Raw genomic sequence first — 17,777 nt, forward strand, 5'->3', positions numbered from 1 at the left:
CTCTGTAATTCGCCTCAGCAAGGAAAGAGTTTTCTAAGAGCTCTCACTCATTTACCCGCCAGCAGGAGACCATCCACAGGCTGCCACACACAAACAGCAGTCACAGGACAGTCAGGCAAAGACTTTTCTCACCCTCTCTTGCTACTGGCCAGCATGAAATTTTGCATTATTGCTCTGGAAAAAAAAAAAAAAAAATCTATCTGGAATGTGCCAACAACTCCTTCCTACACAAATATTTGAGCTGTAGTAGCTGAGAGTTTCAATTGAAATGAAAGACTGTAAACAGAAGAAGAGCAGCTCCTGGAAACTGTTTCAAATCTCAGGGCAGTTGAGAATGACAACCCAGCAGCTGTTTCTATAGCTAAATGATGGAAAGATATTTTTGAAGTATAAAGACATAAATAAAATGAGAGGGACAGTCCAGTGAGATTTCACTGACTTTCAGAGACAAAGAACATTTCAAAAATTAATCTTCTATTTTTCCTCTAAGGTTTGCTACACAAGCACAGATGAAGAACTACTGGGAAATACAAAGTAAACTGGATTTGATAACTGGGATTTAAGTTGCTAATAAATTACAGGCATTCCCATGCTAGATATAGTGAACTCTGAAATGCTTTTGGACTCTGGTTCTCATGTTGACTGCACAAACTACTGCATTTAAGTGCTGCAGGTTCAGTGGCAATTTAACATGAATGTGACATGAAGAATATCAGGAATCAGCAGAATTCTGTAAGCCCAACATGGAAGTTATATTTAAAGAACCAGAAGTTACACACATAGTATACAATGTGAACCAACAGTAGTTTCAACAGCAACATAGATTTAGGGTAGATCTCAGGAGCTGACCAAGCTGCAGCAGGAGAAGACCTATGAAGGAAAGCAGCTGGAAGACTGTGTGATTCATTAGAATTCACTATAAATTCCCTTGTAAACCCCTGCTACTTGATAGCAGCACAAGGTATATGAGGAATTTTGCATTTGTGTCTTTGAGCCCACAGAATTGACGACATGTACCTTAGATAGGAACAGCTGGATAACTGAATTACACTGGAAATCATCACAGAGGTATCAGATCTCCTCTACAGTCTCCCCTTCGCTCCCAGAAGCAATACAACCTTTATTTCCAAATAAAATACAGAGAAGGGCAAACTCTCTCTTCTTCGGTTTTCATTGTCAAGCGTATCTGGCTCCTCTGGAACCAGCAAATGCAGAATCAGAAGGCAGAAAAAAAGCAGATGGATTTTTTTTCCTGTGTTTTTTCCTGGCTGACTCAGAAGAAAGGGTCACTACAATTCAGAACACAAGGGCCTTTTTTAGAAGATTCTCACTTCCCAGCCTCCAATTTAGACATCTCAGGTGAGACTGCAAACTGAGCTAACCCAAACCCTACCAGTAGGACAACTCAGGACTTCTTGTCTAATGTTATCCTGTCACCTCCACACTGCAATTACTGTCTAAAAGCAGGTGATTCTGTGGGGAAAATTACCTTAGGAGCATGACCCTGCTTTGTGGAAGAACAGAAAGTGGGACAAGGCAGGGGCAGACACATGAGCTTTTACTGACTGATAATGTGGCCCTAGAAGCCTAAGGTAGAAATTTAAGCTTTACACTGTAAAAGTACAAAATCAAGTGCTCCAGCAGGTGTACGGACCAAATTTGCTAAGAGTTTTTTGTACTTCTCCAGCACCTGTAATTCTAAAAAAAAAAAAAAAAAAAACAACACTATAATACATCAACACATTGCCTTAAATTACAGAAATTTAAGGCAACTAAATAATTTAATTCAGAGGAAAAGCAGATATGGGAAAAAAAAAAAAGAAATCAAACAAAGATGCTCTTTGGCACAAGGTTTTGAGCAGATGAACCTGATTTCCTAAAGAACACAAGTAACTGAGGAAGACTTCACTAATAGGAGACCAATACTGTACTAAACATGTTCTGGTGAATCCCAGGGCCTTCTGATGTGTTTTAAGGTTGAGGCTCAGAAAATGACCTCTGGAGACAAAAATATCAGCTCTGTGTGACCTAATAACTGAATCATCAGCTCTGGTGCTCTGCCTGCACAGACCCATGACACAGCACGGTAAGATTACCAATTCAGAGTGCATTTCTTGCCTTTGCTCCCAGTTCAACACAGAACCCTTGTTTAGAAAACACTGCAGCACATGGACAACCACAGGTTTTAAGTATGTTTTCAAAATAGCTTGAGGCACAAGTTATTAAAGTTTGAATACTGTTAACTATATAGACTCTGTGTATTCTTTCAGGTGTACATATTTGACCACTAACCACAGAGAGGGCACCTGTGCTGGGATTAGGATTTTGCTTTAAACAACAAAAGCCAGCATGGAAAACTGCTAATGCCACGATCTTTAAGAGCACTCAAACCAGGTGTCAGCCTTGGAGAGCTATTTCCTTCTGCAAACAATCTGGTCGATGGGCTGTGTTTGGACAAGGAACTGAACATGCTCTGGACGGGACAGTGCTCCCCCTCCAGGGACCTGCACTCACTGACTTCTGTCAGCATCCTGCTGAGTCCTGAACAACCTTTAAATGAGAGCACTCAAAATCAGGACGTTCTCAGCCAGTAAATCTCAGCCTGCTTAAACAACTTGCTCCATTTTTTCTCTGGGAGAGCCCAATAGTTCGAGTGATCAATGGCTGTGTCATTAAGATCAAATGACATCATAATGATACAGGAGCACAGCCCACCTGGTATTGGCAGCAGGGCTCAAACCTCATTTACCATCTTTAACATCTGCATCACTGTGCTGTCTGTCCAACAGGCACTAATTGGTGTAAAGAACACTCAAATTATAGCTACAGGAAATTCCTGGACATTGTTTGCCTGAGTATTGAACAGTGGAGTCAGAGAGCCCCCAGTAGGCTGGAAACACAGCCCTATTTTACATAATAAGCCTTAGGGGACTTTACAATATGGAAAATATCAATTTGAATCTGAGTTTACAGAGACTGGGAGCAGTTGCAGACTGTAGTGTGATTATTTTTTTTTCAGCTGTCTAGAGCACACAGAAAACACAACCTTGGGAAAACATCAGAGGTTAAAGTGACTGTGGTGAGATAGAAGTGATTTTTCCCACAAAATAGATATATTCACTTCCCTTAGATAAATTAACATTACTTCTTGCTAGTCCCAAGAGAGAGTCCTTCTCACAGTCAGCTTATCTTCATACAAAAGGATTTCATCTGCAAATGCACTGAGATTGTCTTTCAAACTCAGCACAAAGTTGAACTCTGTGTCTTCACTGGAAAGTCAGTACCCTGCTAGGGAGCTTTAAAGGTAAGACCTTAATCTTTAAATATTAAACATCCATCCCTCAAAGTTACATAACAGAATTTAGAACTTCTGTAATGAAAAATGTATTACTTTTGTACTGAACTAAATTATAATTTTTGTTTGCTTATTGCATTGCATGGCCAAGATTGTGAGTAAAGTCCTATAAACTCTGTTATTGTGTCTGTCTGGTTTCTCTGGGTTCATCTTGGTTTCTCACTCTTGCAGGTCACCACTCTGCCTATCCCTGGTTTTGTTACTAATACAATGCCAGAGAGTTACTAACAACCCAAAGAGCACCAACCCACAGACTTAAAATCCAGCATCACTTTCTGCTTCCAGAGGAGTGGAGCAACTGTGCTAAAAGAATAAAGACCATGAGTTTTAACAAGGACTTCCCACTGCAACATCAGATACTCTTCAGGACAGCCACAGACTCAGTCAGTGGAACTCTGCTACTTCAATGGCACTTCTATTTTAACTTCTTTGAGAGTCCCATAACAAAAATCACTGCAAGAACCACGTTCTCTGCAGTGTGGAGCAACACCAGACAGTTAACCAGTTCATAAGGGGGTTGTTGCAATGGCATCTCATCATGATAATACTGAGAGGGGGGAAAAAACCAAACCAACAAACACACACACAAAAAAACCCCACCCCACACACACAAAAATAAAAGCCCAGTCTGGTTTCCTTTGAGTTAAAGACCCCATATACAAAACACTTCCCTTACTCAGGCCAGGATCTCTCAATACAAAGGTTCATCATTTTGTCCTGTCTATAGTAAAGAATTAAGGAAAGCAGGGAGAAAAAAAAAATAAACAAAAAATCACTCATTCCCCATCTTCTGTTGTCTTTACTCTGAAGGTTCACACAATATGTTGATAGAGGTTATTTCCACAAATAGAAAATCTCCCCTAAGACAGCATTTTCCACTATTTTCCCCTTCATATTTTCATGTTCACTCAGTCAAGTCGAAAGTGTGCCTGGTATCGAATTAGGACTGTAGGGCTGACAAACAGATGATGCTGGTCTTAAATCAGGCTTAGAAAAAGACACTTCAAGGAAACGGGGGCATCTGCTGCTGCTCACACAGGAGTGTAACAGCTTCAAAACCCAAGTGACAGCAGTACATCTCATTTGAACTGGCATTTTCATTCACCCCTCCTCGTTAAAGCTGCAATGGTGGCCAGTCATGTAGGCAGAGTGTTTTATCTTCTTTTTAAAAAGTTAGAAAAGCACAGATGGAGGTAAAAGATACAAAATCCCCCCATACAAAGACACAGATGCTGACAGACAAAACAGAAATACACCTTCACAATCAACTGGGACAGGCTAAAGTTTCTCCTGCCTTCTCATGTACCACAGTTATCCTTGAGAAGTTTGCAGTCAGAGTTGGTCTGTGCTGCACTTGTCACAGTACCTTCTTAGCATTTCTTATGCTGAAAAATCAAAAGCAACTTCCTAATCATATCTAGGCTTAAAAAAAAAAGTAAACATGTCAAAGATGATCTGCTGCATCTGTTGCCAATGCTGTTTGTATTTATTGCTGAAGAGATCAGCAACAGGTTCAGAAGAAATAAGAAAAATAGTTTTCTTTTGCTTCCCTAACTTGCAAGGTCAGGAAACTGAATTATTATTTCCTTAGTTTTATGTAGTCTTGTATCTTGAACATCTGAAAAGAGACCAATGTGCAGGTTGTGATTAAAATACGATTTTTTTCCCCCCAGAAGTTTACATATATTGGCATTTTCCCAAAAACTAAGTAGTTAAGAAAACTCAACTTTAAAAATCATGGTAGAAAAAAAGTCTGCAAGCAACACTGACAGAAATCCTTTAAACAGCTTCCCACTCCCAGGCACCACCTCCCATAAAACTCCCCTCACATCAATGATTATCCCAAATGCTGTTTGACTTCTCATTTTTCCAGGATTTTTGTTCTAACCACAAAGCACATTAACACAGGTGGGTTTTCCCTTTTCCATTACTGACTATTCATCTTCACCATTCTTAAGTACAGGAACTTTCAGTGGCTCTGTATTTCTTTCAGGCACAGCTGTTGGATCAGTTCTACCAGCCCAAATAACATTGGGCAAAATAGTCAGCATTTCTTTTTTGGATTCTCTCTATTTATAATCTATGCTGCTGTCCCCAGGGTTGTTTTCAGAAATAGTTTCCACTCACATCTGAGAAATAAATGCAACACTCTAGACCTGACAAAGCAGACCTGGTACATGTGGAAAGGAGCCGAGGATTTGTCACTTGAGAGAAATATTGTAAATGATTTGCTGAAAAAGTTTCTGTGGTTTGATCACAATAAGTGATCTAATGCACAGAGAAAAACTAATCAGTCTTCTTCTCCCCCTTTCAAAGTTTCAAAGTATTATATATCACCTCTGTAATAAGAGAAGGAATATGCAACAGAGATTTATGGTTACTAATGTTGTACAAACCTTCCTGGCTAAGTGTGAATAAATGCTCTCCTACAACTGAGGGTCCTTCTTTTACGAGGTAAACCTTACAAATAATGTTTTCAGAAATGACTGCATTGTAGAAGTGCAGACTCACTGATGCTCCACAGAATCAGGAACTCAGTTTTCCTCAAATGTGGTGATCTCCTGATGATGACAAAGCTTTCATACTTTGTCTTACATAACTATTTATCCTGAATTCACTTTAGAGGGCGTGCAATGTATAATTCACATGTTTTCTCTAGTTTCTGTATTTTGTTTTCTTGTCTAAATCCCAGTCACTGAAAGAAAAAAAAAAATCTTAATTATTTAAGACTTTTTTTTTTTTTTGCTTAATCATTCCATTACTGTGGAGACAAATTATAAATTAGTCTGATGATTTAGACAGAAAAGCTCTACAGAATTTTTACCTGCACGTAGCACAGAGAATGTCTTTGATCAAGGTTTATAAGCAAAGACCTCTTGCCAGGGCTGCATGCCAGCTTCTTAAAGAAAAATCAATACGTTCGAGGAGGGAGCATCTGGAGGATTAGCTTTTGGATTTAACAAAGCATCCCTCACCTGGGGACTTAGGTCTGTTTGAAGCTTGCAGATCTTAAATCACACTTCAAATTTAAGGGTGTGATTGTTAACTGTTTCTTTAAACACAAGTCCTAAGGAAAGAATCCGTGCATTTGTAACCCAGACAAAACATTGTCCCAAGAACTGATACCCTTCAGATATCCTGTTATATCCAGATCCCACTGAATTATTTAGTCTTTCCATACAACACAATTATTTTACAGTAAAAAGCTCATAGAATTAAAATATTTACATGCACTAAATGCAATTTTTTAATACTGGAATGGCCAGTGCTTTCTTTCCAGTGGCTCGAGTGCCTCCTGGTGCGTTATCCCACTTTTCAAAGGCACCTGCACAAGGACTGTCTGTCCCCTTTCTCTCCAGAAGGGCACCACCTTGTAGTGTTGAGGAAGTATAAAAAGGAACAAAATTATGTAACATCCATAGAAACCTTAGTGTTTAAGTTCTCTTCCACCAGAGCTGTTGGAAAAAAAAAAAAAAAAAAGGCGATTTTTATTGAGCTCTGGAATCCAATAAAACTCCAACACTGCAAAGGCTCTGGCACTGCCTTAAGTGATAATGGATGTGTGAGTAGGAAGTCAAGTTTTTACACCATATAGGTTATAGGTTTTTTTCTTTTTAATTTTTAATTTTTTTCTTCAGAGAAAGATTGTTACCTGATGTCATGGTTTGAGATAGCCCCAAAATCTAATTCCCTAGTCTAAGCCCCCTCCCACAGCCTCTGGGGGAACACAAGATCAAACCACTACACCTAATTAGATAAAAAACCTTGTGTTACTGGCAACAGCAATAAGGTTCCCAAATATATTTGAAGATCTGGAGCAAATTGACTCAGGAACACAAAATCACCTCCCTTCCTCTGAGATTTAAAACTTTAAACATCGAGATCAGTTTTGAAACTATGGCTTAAGTTTATTAATAATTTAGATTTTACGTATTTATTTCTATAAGTGAAATCTCAAATACATTATTTTAACTGCTGTCTTAAAATCCAGTTATTTTATGTCAAACACAAAAAGCTGCCTGCTGGTTTTGAAAACTCCTTTTATAGAGGATCTAATTTATGAAGATGACTGAATGGCTTACAAATACTTTTGTCATACTGTATTTGATAAAACACAGCAACTCAACCATGGTCTGTGGAAAGAAGGTTGCAATAACCAGGTTTTTTTTCCTGCTGACCCATAAAATACTTCTGCTACAAATACTATGAAATCAAGTTTTATGGTAACAAGTCTTCCCCTAAGAAGAGGCTCAATTTCACTGCCATGAATAGCAAACAGCACTGAAAAAAGGTTGTGGTAGGAATTCAAAGAGGCAGTAGTAGTTCACCCTGTTTGGTCAGCATCAACATGTTCTAAAATTAAAAAAAAAAAAAGGGGAAAAAAATTTATTGACAGCTTTCTGAGCAATTCCAATTAATTATTTTTTTAATCTTCACTATGACCCCCTACTGGCTAAGTACCTGAAAAGCATGAACTGTTATTGAAGTTTAAGGAAGTTCATCTCAGGGAAAACAACCCTCCCCTTAAGGAAGGCACAGCCTGTAACACCACCTCTACTGTCCTGCACTGTCCCTGACCACAAACTGGGATAAAAACAACTTCTGCATTTGCCCTCTATAGACAATTTTGCTTCACCTACTTCCAGTGCCTCTCCATTGCAATATTTCAGAAGCATGGTGCATAATATCATCCAAATTCTGTGCTGACTCCAAATTGCTTTTCCTTCCAAAATGTACAAAGAAAGCCTGAGGTTATGAATAAAAGCAAAAAGGCCAAGGAGTGACTATCAAATGTTCATAACCTTTACACATGCATTTCCCTGCTCCAGATTTGAAAATGAGGGACTTTAATTTCCCCTCTTTAATAAAAACCTACACGAGGGTGGCTCACACTTGAAGGGGTGTCTGTGGAAAGCAGGAAGGCTCCTCTCAGAAGATAACATGGGTCAATGAGCCTGAGGGGCACAGCAGGTGCAGATCTATAGAAAGCAAGGCAGGGAAATCAAAGCTGCCCTCAGTAAAAAGCCCAGGGGAGCTGAGCAGCAGAGTCTGCAGCCTCCCCACAGCCCAACTAACAGCAGAAACACCCCCTTGCAAGGCTTTATATCAGAGCAGTACATGCAGAGAGCTGCTCTCACACACTCTGTATAAGGAGTGTTTGCCTCAGGTTCTGTAAGTGGCAGTTTATGAACACACTGTGCCCTACAGGATCCCAAATCCATGCAGGTGCTGCCTTGGTTCACCCCAGCCTTTCCAATGGATATCTAACAGGTCATTCCTGCACTGGCAGCTCTGACCCTTCAGGAAAAAGGCACAACCTAAGATTTTCAGGAGTCATTCATGACATTTAGGCACTACTTCGTTCTGCTGTGAGCCTTTTTACCCTGAGCCATGAGTTTCTCTGAGTTTTCCAGAGAAATTATTCCCCAAGGACAGCACAGGCTGGCTGTGGCAAGGGAAGGTAAGTCACAGCACAGTGCTCATCTTTCACACCTACCCCTTCATTCCATTCTACTTCAAGTTTTCCAGTACCATGCAGACCAAAAAGCAATTTCAGATGCTGTGATCAGCAGGGAATAATGAACAGCAGCATGCAGTGCCAGGAAAATTAAAAAGGATGTTAATTCCCATCAGAGCAAGCCCAGTCTTTGACAGTGTTTTGACTCCTGGGTGAGTACTCAGGTGTGCTGCTCCCTGAGCCTTCAGTTTGGTGATCACTGAATACATCTTAATAAAACAAGAATGCCTGAGGCAAACTACCTCTCTCTCCTCTGAGCTAATTGGGAAGTGATAGACTCAAGCTATTATCACAATGTTCTAGCTTGTGCTAATTACATCAGTCTAAACTAAGTAAGTTATAACAGGAGTCAAAAAAGTCCTGCTTAAGAACAGCATTTTGGGCTGAAAATGGAATTTCAAGAATAACCAAGAGACTCCAGTGCCTCTTTCTTGTCCAGGAGAGGGGAGAGCCAGATTCAGATCTTTTTCCAGCCTTACACAAGTTTAGTTTATTGTATTATTATTTAGTTGTTTCTATGATGTGTGACATCTGCACAAAGAACTGGCTTGCAACAGCTGACCTGTGGCATTGCTTGGCACACAGGTATGTTCATGTACCTGACAGGAATTAAATAAAACACATACTAAACTTGGAGTTCCTGCCCTTCAAATCCAAGTTAAGTTACTGATTACTCTGAAGTATGCCTTTCTCTGTCTAGCTTTAATTTAAAAGGAAAACTAGAATAAGATTCCACTGTATTTCAAAAACAAATCTGGAAGCTTAGCATTTATTAATGACTATATTCTATCCAGGACAACTTTTAGGAACTCTACAGCCTTAAATCACAAGACTTTGGGAAACCAGGATGGAAGCAGACACCTGTTACTTTCACATGCTGGAGTTTTTCATTGGACTAATTAAGGGTTCTTCAGAAAATTTTCAATAAGGGCGTGAGACAAGTTCCATCACTCAGCAGCCTCTTGGATACATCACTGGCATCACCTCAGTTTAAATTCAAGAAGACTTCAGGGAAATTTTTCATTCTTTTGCCCAGAACAGAAACTCATTTCCCATCTAACTTGAGTGTCAAATTTGACATTCAGAAGCCAGTAGACACTGTAACATATTTAATCTAAAATGACTTGGAAGCATATGCTAACTCTTTTGATCACCACTCCAAAATTGTTCTAAGATCTCCAGGCTTACACTGACAGATGCTGTCAATGTCCTGCCCGTGTATTTTAAAAACCAGAAGCAGCAGAACAGAGCTAAAACAATCACAGCAGGAAAAGGTAACAATACAGGAAAAAATATTATGCTTTAAATAGCAAATCAGACTTTAAAGTACTCATTTCCAACACAAGAAATAGCAGTTTTCTTTAAAAGGCAATTTATGCATCATGATAGAACCAGGTAAAATCCACATCCTTTTAGCAAACTGTATTCAAAATCCATCCTCTCCAATATATTTGTTGCTACAGATGTTATTTCTTCTGGATATACTAATTCTGGCAGTTATTTGGATTACAGATAAAATACAGCTGAAATTCCAGTATTTATAGTCTAGGAAAAAGCTCTGAGGGAGAGACTAGACTTTTTTTGTGCTTTCCAAATGTTTCAGAATCATCATTAGAATCACCTCACTTCCAGAGCAACACAACACAGCCATCATTATTTCAGCCAAATCACCAGTATCATAAGGATTTGCTCAGTGACAGATATGTGGCCAAGAGGAAGATATCAATCAAGCAAATAAGCATCAGCCAGACTACCTGGAAAAGGGAGTTGATGCAATTTCCATTCCAGACATTAAAGCTGCTGAAGTTTCAGGCATGAACACATTATATTTGCAATTACACCTTGCATTTCCATGAGGCAATGAACCATTTGTGACTTCTTGTAATTAAATCCCTTTCCAACCACCACATCTTTGGATTCCTTTTACAAAAAGTTGCAGGGAGTCACGTCCAAAACACAACAGACATGTGTTAAAGCACATTCCACGCTGGAAACAGGTGGTTACTGCTTAAAGCAATAATTCACAAAATACACTCTAAATGCAGATAAGTTTATTCTCTATTCCCATTACCCAGCTTCTCCAAGAGGAAGATCCTGCTGCATCTTGTTTCCTTTTACCTTAGGTCCTTCTTTCCCCCTTTCTTTGCTGCAAACCCAGGCAGATTAAACCAAGGGAGGTGCTGTTGCTCATACCTTCCTCATCCTTGCCTGATTAGGGGACAGGATGAGCTGAGCCATCTCTGGCTAAAACTGCTTCAGCAAACCCCTTCAGGATGTTATTTTATCTCAAGTCTTCATCTGGACACAAGACTTTCTCTCCTCAAGCTAAAAGCTCTGAAAACAGCCCACTGATTGCAAACCTCTGAACTCTGTGACACAGACTGGCAAGTGATCCTCAATACAATTTTTTTGTTTTCTTTCCTCATAGACAATCCCATTACCAAGAGCATCACGACTACAGGCAGCTCCTGCCAGACTTTGGGGAAAAAAAAAAAAAACCAAACTATTTTCATCCAAGGAAAACGGTGAATTTGATATAAGTTGAATCAACTTCAAAGGCAGTCAAGTGCTTCAGTGTTTCTGAAGGAACTCAGGGGTGTCAGTAGGTCATTAGCACTAACAGGTTTGCTCTAAAGGTCCACTCTAGCAGGGCCTTGCTATTTGCCAATGAAGACACAGCCAAAGTCAGGAAGATTTCTCTATTTCTAGTCAGTCGTGGACTCGCTGTTGCAGAACTATTTATTTAGTCTCAAATGCAGCACAAGCAAGAATGTCCAATTTAACGAATTAAACTTGGTCTGGGACAGCCTTAACAAATGGAAACTACAGGAAATGCAGAGGATATAGAGCACCTCACTTATTATAGGAGATTATTTGGTTACATCCAGCAGCATTTTCACGGAAAAACTAAATTCAGAGATGTTTCACATCACTGAAAGAACACATGGAAACCTTGAATGCTCTTAGTCATAAAACATGAGATGAGAAAATGGTTTGCCTCAATAGCATGTTGGTATGATGCACATTCAATAGCTCACTCAGTTAAATACAGTCAGGAGCTTCTATTGCTGTTTCATTATTAGTTTAATATTGACTAATTAGCAGCATTTAAAATGCAGGTGTAGTGTAATAAAATGGTAGCTGCTATTCATTTTGTACAGGTCAAATACACAATTAAGTTCAGCTTCTAGATCACACTACAGAGAAGTACAAGAGTAGCAATTACTTTTGGATCACACTTCCTCTGGCACAGCACTTCAATTACATTTAATTACTTGGTGGTTGCATACTAATGAGCTGAAGCAAGATTTATGGTGATGAAAATATATTTCCATACATACTTTAACATTTTCCAGTTCTTATGTACTAGAAATGGAGGATTCAGGCTTTTGCAGCACTTGGTGAAATATCTACACTTATTTCATGTGGTCACATGGCCTAAAAAGAGCCTTAATTCAGTCTCCAAATTTAAAAAATTCAGTGTGGTCATAGTTTATAGCAATCCATAACTGAAAAAAATAGGTATTATATAGATGTCTAATTTTGTACATAAAAGTGGAACAGGAACCAACACCCAGAATCTGAAAGGAAATTAAACCAAAGAAAAACCAGGTATACCCTGCACATGTTTTTGAATGGATGAGGAGAAAATGGACTAGGAATGGACTAGGAGAAAAACATCCCAAAAAAGTAAGAAATTCTCTATCCCTGACCCAGGGAACATTGAGAGCCTTCAGACTGGAAGAACCACACTGTGACAGTGTCCTCCTGCCAGGCTCTGTGGAGTGGGGAGGACAAATTAAAGGCCAGTAACACTCAGAAACTACCATTCAGTGATGCTCCCAGTTTTACACAAGACAAGAACTCTTGACTCTTAACTGCAGGAAGACCAGGATATCATCACTGCAAAGAAACAGTAGTAAGTACAAAAGAGGTAAATGCTTGTATTGTAAAGTGCAGAGCACAACTGAGAAGAGAAAGAACATCTGTTTTAAATCTATAACAAGGAATAATGGGTGTATAAAAACGACAAGAATCCCATTACCGACTTCTTTTGATTTTTCATTAGGTCCAAAATGCCTGTTATCTATGTGAGCTGTATTTAATCTCTAAAAAGGGGATTTTTCCCACTCCAGAATGAATACTAAATATCAAGGACCTAAACTGACTTCCTTATTCAATAGCAGAGGGTGGGAAAAACCCAAACCCAAAGAATATTAAATCCAAAGATTTTATTTGCACTGAGTTTTAAAGGAAAACTATGATCATGTCACTCAAAGAAAAAACAAACGTTTGCTTAATAACATGGTGAATGTCAGCTATAGATTCCTGCTGCAATATTAAACCTGAGTAAAAATAAAAAATAAACAGTAAATCTCAGAGCATTATTACTCTGTGAGAAAAGTACACACACTGAAAAACAAAAACCCTAAAAGCAAAGCTGACTCACCATATGGCAGATCTAGTAACAGACTAATTGCATGGCCAAACACCTTCCACTGGCAGTGGATGGTCTCAGGAAGACATAAGAAGGAAGACAGAATATCTGAGAGCCTGAAGTCTGCTCTGAGAATCTGGAAAGAGCTTTTGAACCACACCAACCAAATCAGATTTGATCTTTGTTTTTACAGACAACAAGGAAGGTTTTGTACCAATGAACACATGCCATTTTTCAAAGCAGGATTTTGATAAATTACTTCTGCTAAGAATGCCGCAGTTACTTTCCAGAAATCAGCTCTTCTGCATTTTGCCTCCCTAAGGAATAAGCTGCAGCAAAGGGAAAACACCTACCATTCTGCATGTAGGATTGCCCTTCATTTTCCAGATAACAAAGGCTTGAATGTTATAGCTTATAAGCCTATAAATTTCAGTGTATAGAACTGGCCCATTTAGGATGTCTTGCAGGTCAAAAAATAATAGATTTCTCGATGATCAAAGCTGTTATTAACCTGCAGTTCTCTCTGAATAATAGGTCACACTCCCAGGGATGTTCACTTTCCCAGTGTCAGCTGAACAAGGATCTCAGCAAAGTGATCTAAACGGTGTCAAGCAAGGAGTAATTGATTTGTGATCTTGTTTTCCACCAACACAGTTTGCTAGCTAGATTCTACAGGCTCTATAAAGTGCAAAGGCATAAATTTGCCATTTTTATGACACAGAAACCATTAATACACATATTTGCATACTGTTAGGCACCTGAGTAATAAAGAGGCTTCATAGATCAGCAAATATTGGAGCCAGGTGGTATTCCTGTGATCACCTAATACATCATCCAGTGAGTCCTGTACCTGATACACTCAGTATCCAGCTCATTTAGTCAACCAGGTTTTACCACAACCAAGTGCTCTCCTGTTAACTGACCCAGTAACTACAGATTAATGTTAACTTGTGAGATGAACACCAAACCTGAAGCAGTCATGGTCTGAGACATGAGCCATTTCTTGGGAGCATTGCTGGTGGCATGGAAGGACAGCTTATTTTGTCTCTAAATGCAACAAAGGAATCAACCCACTCTGCAGGAGCCTGAAGGGACTTTGAAACAAAGGCCAAAAGTTGCAGAAGGCAGCTACTCAGAAAACACAGTAAGCAGTTTGAAATCACTGTTTGAATGTGAGAGGCATCAACATCACTTTTTAAATGGTGGAGTCACAGCAATCACCTCACCCAGAGCCTGCTGGATTTAACCACAGTACAGACTCAAAAACTTCCTGGTGCAGTTTTCCCCAGATGGATATGTGGTCCTTGGAACCACTCTGCTGCAGTTTAAGGCTGTCACCTGGCTGTCTGCACTATGCCCATGACCCCAGCAGGAAAAAAATCTGATTCTGTTGCAATGTGCACAAGATTCTCTCCCCTCTTCAGCAAAGCAATGAATCAGGCACCTGACTTTGGGGACGAGAACACATCCATCCTATTTTAGAGGATGTTTTAAGTACCACTGACTTAAGTGGAATAGACACAGGACTGAAAAGTACAAGTGCCTTCCTAGGCCAAATCAGAACCTCTGTTGGAAGAAGTACATTCCCTTCTCATTGTGACTTAAAACATGCCCTCATTATTTATGTGGAAGAACAAAACCAGAAAGAACAACTTAAAAAAACCTTATCTTCATGGTACTGTAAACAGCCCAGAGGCAGGGAATACACAAAGCAGCAACAACAGGAGTGATTATAGAAATTATGTGCAGTCTAAAAACTATATTAAACACTCAGTATTTCTTAATCACATAAAGGTCAGGCATTTCTGTAAACAAGGTGCTATTCTTCAAGAACCACAAATTAGCCCTTCTGCCCCTGGGAAGAACAACTGCACACCCTGTGGCAGGACCTCAGCACCCAGTTGTCACTTCAACCTGTGACCAACAGGTTTGAAGGAGATGGGCAGCCATGGCCCAAGGAATTAGGGGTTTTTTATGGTTTTATCTGATTTCTCCAAATTCTTCTATTAACTGCTTCAACGTACATTTTATTCCGAAAATTGCTTTTCAAATTACTTTGTTTTGGTTTGTATAGCATATTTTTTTTTCCTTTGATAAATGGAAGTGTTGCACTTACATAGCAGAATCCTCTAAAAAAATGTAAAGAGGTTGGGTGTCATGTCCCACAAAAACTTGCTATTGCTGTGAGTTATTTTTTGAAAAGCTGATTGTATTTGGTTCACCACCTCACAGATGGATGGAGCCTTTGTTAAGAAGATGAGGCCTCCACACAGTGTCCCATCAATGACATCACACAGGTAGTGCTGCCTGAAGATCAGACACAAACCACTAATTTCCTGTTGAATAAGTTATGTCAAGATTGTCTTGCTGTAATAGTTCCAAGGGCTTACTCGAGCTTTCCAAACTATCTGAAACTTTTATAAAGAGCAATGGAAGAGGCGAATGAATAATTTGTGCCAAAATAGACATTCAATCTTAATCTCAGTAAGAATGACAATTTCTCTTCAAATGATGTCCCAAATAGTGACAATAACATTTTATCACTTGTCTTCAATAACATTTTATCATTGGTCTTCAAATTCTTTGGAAAAAAAAAAAAATAAAAAGTCAAATCCCTACGAAGTGCTGAGGTTCATCCTACCTCAAATGTTCACATTCCTAAAATTATTGGATGTCTAGTGAAAGAAAGTTATTTCCACTTATTTCCAGCAGCTGCACACCCCATGTTTTGCTGAAATAGGAGGTGAGACCTCCAGTGCTGTGAGTTCACCTGCCTGGAAAGCCAGAACTCCAATGGTTTTTATTAATAAAGAGGATACACAAAGTCATTTCTCACAGTAAAGCTTAATCTAGCAATTCATTTAAAATTTGCATTGACCTAAAAGAATTTTCTGTCAAGCAAGGATCAATGCTTCTAAGTTTCCAGTTTTTGAATCAAGACTCTCATTAACATTTTGGTTTATTCTTGAAATTCCGTACTGCTGAAGTGATGGAATTATTTCAGAAACTCAGCTTTACTAAAAATTCAGCTTTTAATTTACATTCTTGTGTAGCAGCTTACATTTCTGTTTGCAGTCTTACAGATAAATCTGTCACTAAAATATCACCCAAACAGCTTAAAATGTAGAAGTTAACAGAAAAACTGAATCTAGAATTGCTGCTTTTAAAATATGGTTGAAGGCAAATTCATGATACGAAAAAAAGAGGTTTACTTACAATTTAATACTCAGAGTTGGTAATCCAAGAGTAGCTTTGTGATAAATCCTGCACATTTCTTAGAAGATTTAGAGAGTTTTCCATTTATATACACACACACACACTTTTCTCATGCTAATTATATAATTTCTTGCATTTCTTAATGTTAATCTCTTGGCAATTTTTATAATGCTTAAGGTGACATTTGGCAGTTGGAGTCCCCACAGAAACAACTGCCCTCATTCTTGCAGAAACTAATTTATTTTTTTCCCCCACAACATGTGTGGCCCAAAGAACATGATAAATTATCAAAATCACAGCTTCAGGACTATTTAATTTCGTTATTGTTCAAAGAAGTGCTGGCTATTTTCTTTTCCCACTGCGGCCTTTCAGCATTTAATGGAAAGGTAAAATGGCTGTTTAGTGTTTCTGATAATAAAGCCAAGTAGAAGGAAGCAAACTGACACTAACAATATAATAGAAGAAGCTCTAAATTTAGCCTCCTTAATCACTCAAGGAGATTAAAACATTTATATATTGCAGGTGAACAGGCCTTTGAGGTAATAAGCAAGTCAGTTCTCTAATCAGCAGCTTTTCCTCACAGCTCCTCACAGTCTCAGGTGAAACCCCTGGAGAACTGTGCTGGGGACTGTAAACCAAATTCACCCTGCTGGAGAGGGGGACAAAAGGGCAGGGGGTGCTGAAAAGGGGGAAGCAGAAAACTAGACCCAGTCATGGGGAGTTCCTAAATACCAAGATTCTAAAAACACCTTCAGAAAGGACAGGCAGGATGAAGCATCGATTCGTCCCCGCCCTGAAGGCAACGTGATAACGGCCTCAGCACTTGGGGTGGGTTTCAAAGTTCCCCCTGTTATTTTGGGATGTGACCTCCCCGTGCAGAAGCACAGCCAGACACCTTCCACCAGCTGTCACACCCCTCTGTGTGTCACCATCAACCTCCTGGGCCAGCATTCCCCAACAGCATCCACAGCTCCAACTGAGCAGAACAGCAACACTTCCCAGAGCGCCCATGTCATAAAAGGCAATTCCAATTACTTCACTTAGTAGTTACAAGACATTGAGGCACAGGTTTACTTTCCTCCCCAGCCCCAAAGACACCAAAGCTCACTTGCAATGACAGCCTGCCACATCAGTGGACTTCACACCCCCAGATCTGTGTCACAGTCAGCAGCTACCACTCAGTCACCTCCAGTTACCCAGCTAGATAAATTGTCCAGGGAGCAGCTGGTTCATCCTATCTATCTTTTGCA

The sequence above is a fragment of the Manacus vitellinus genome, unplaced genomic scaffold (assembly GCF_001715985.3).
Source record: "Manacus vitellinus isolate BGI_N305 unplaced genomic scaffold, ASM171598v3 scaffold_12_pilon, whole genome shotgun sequence".
Lineage (NCBI taxonomy): Eukaryota > Metazoa > Chordata > Aves > Passeriformes > Pipridae > Manacus > Manacus vitellinus.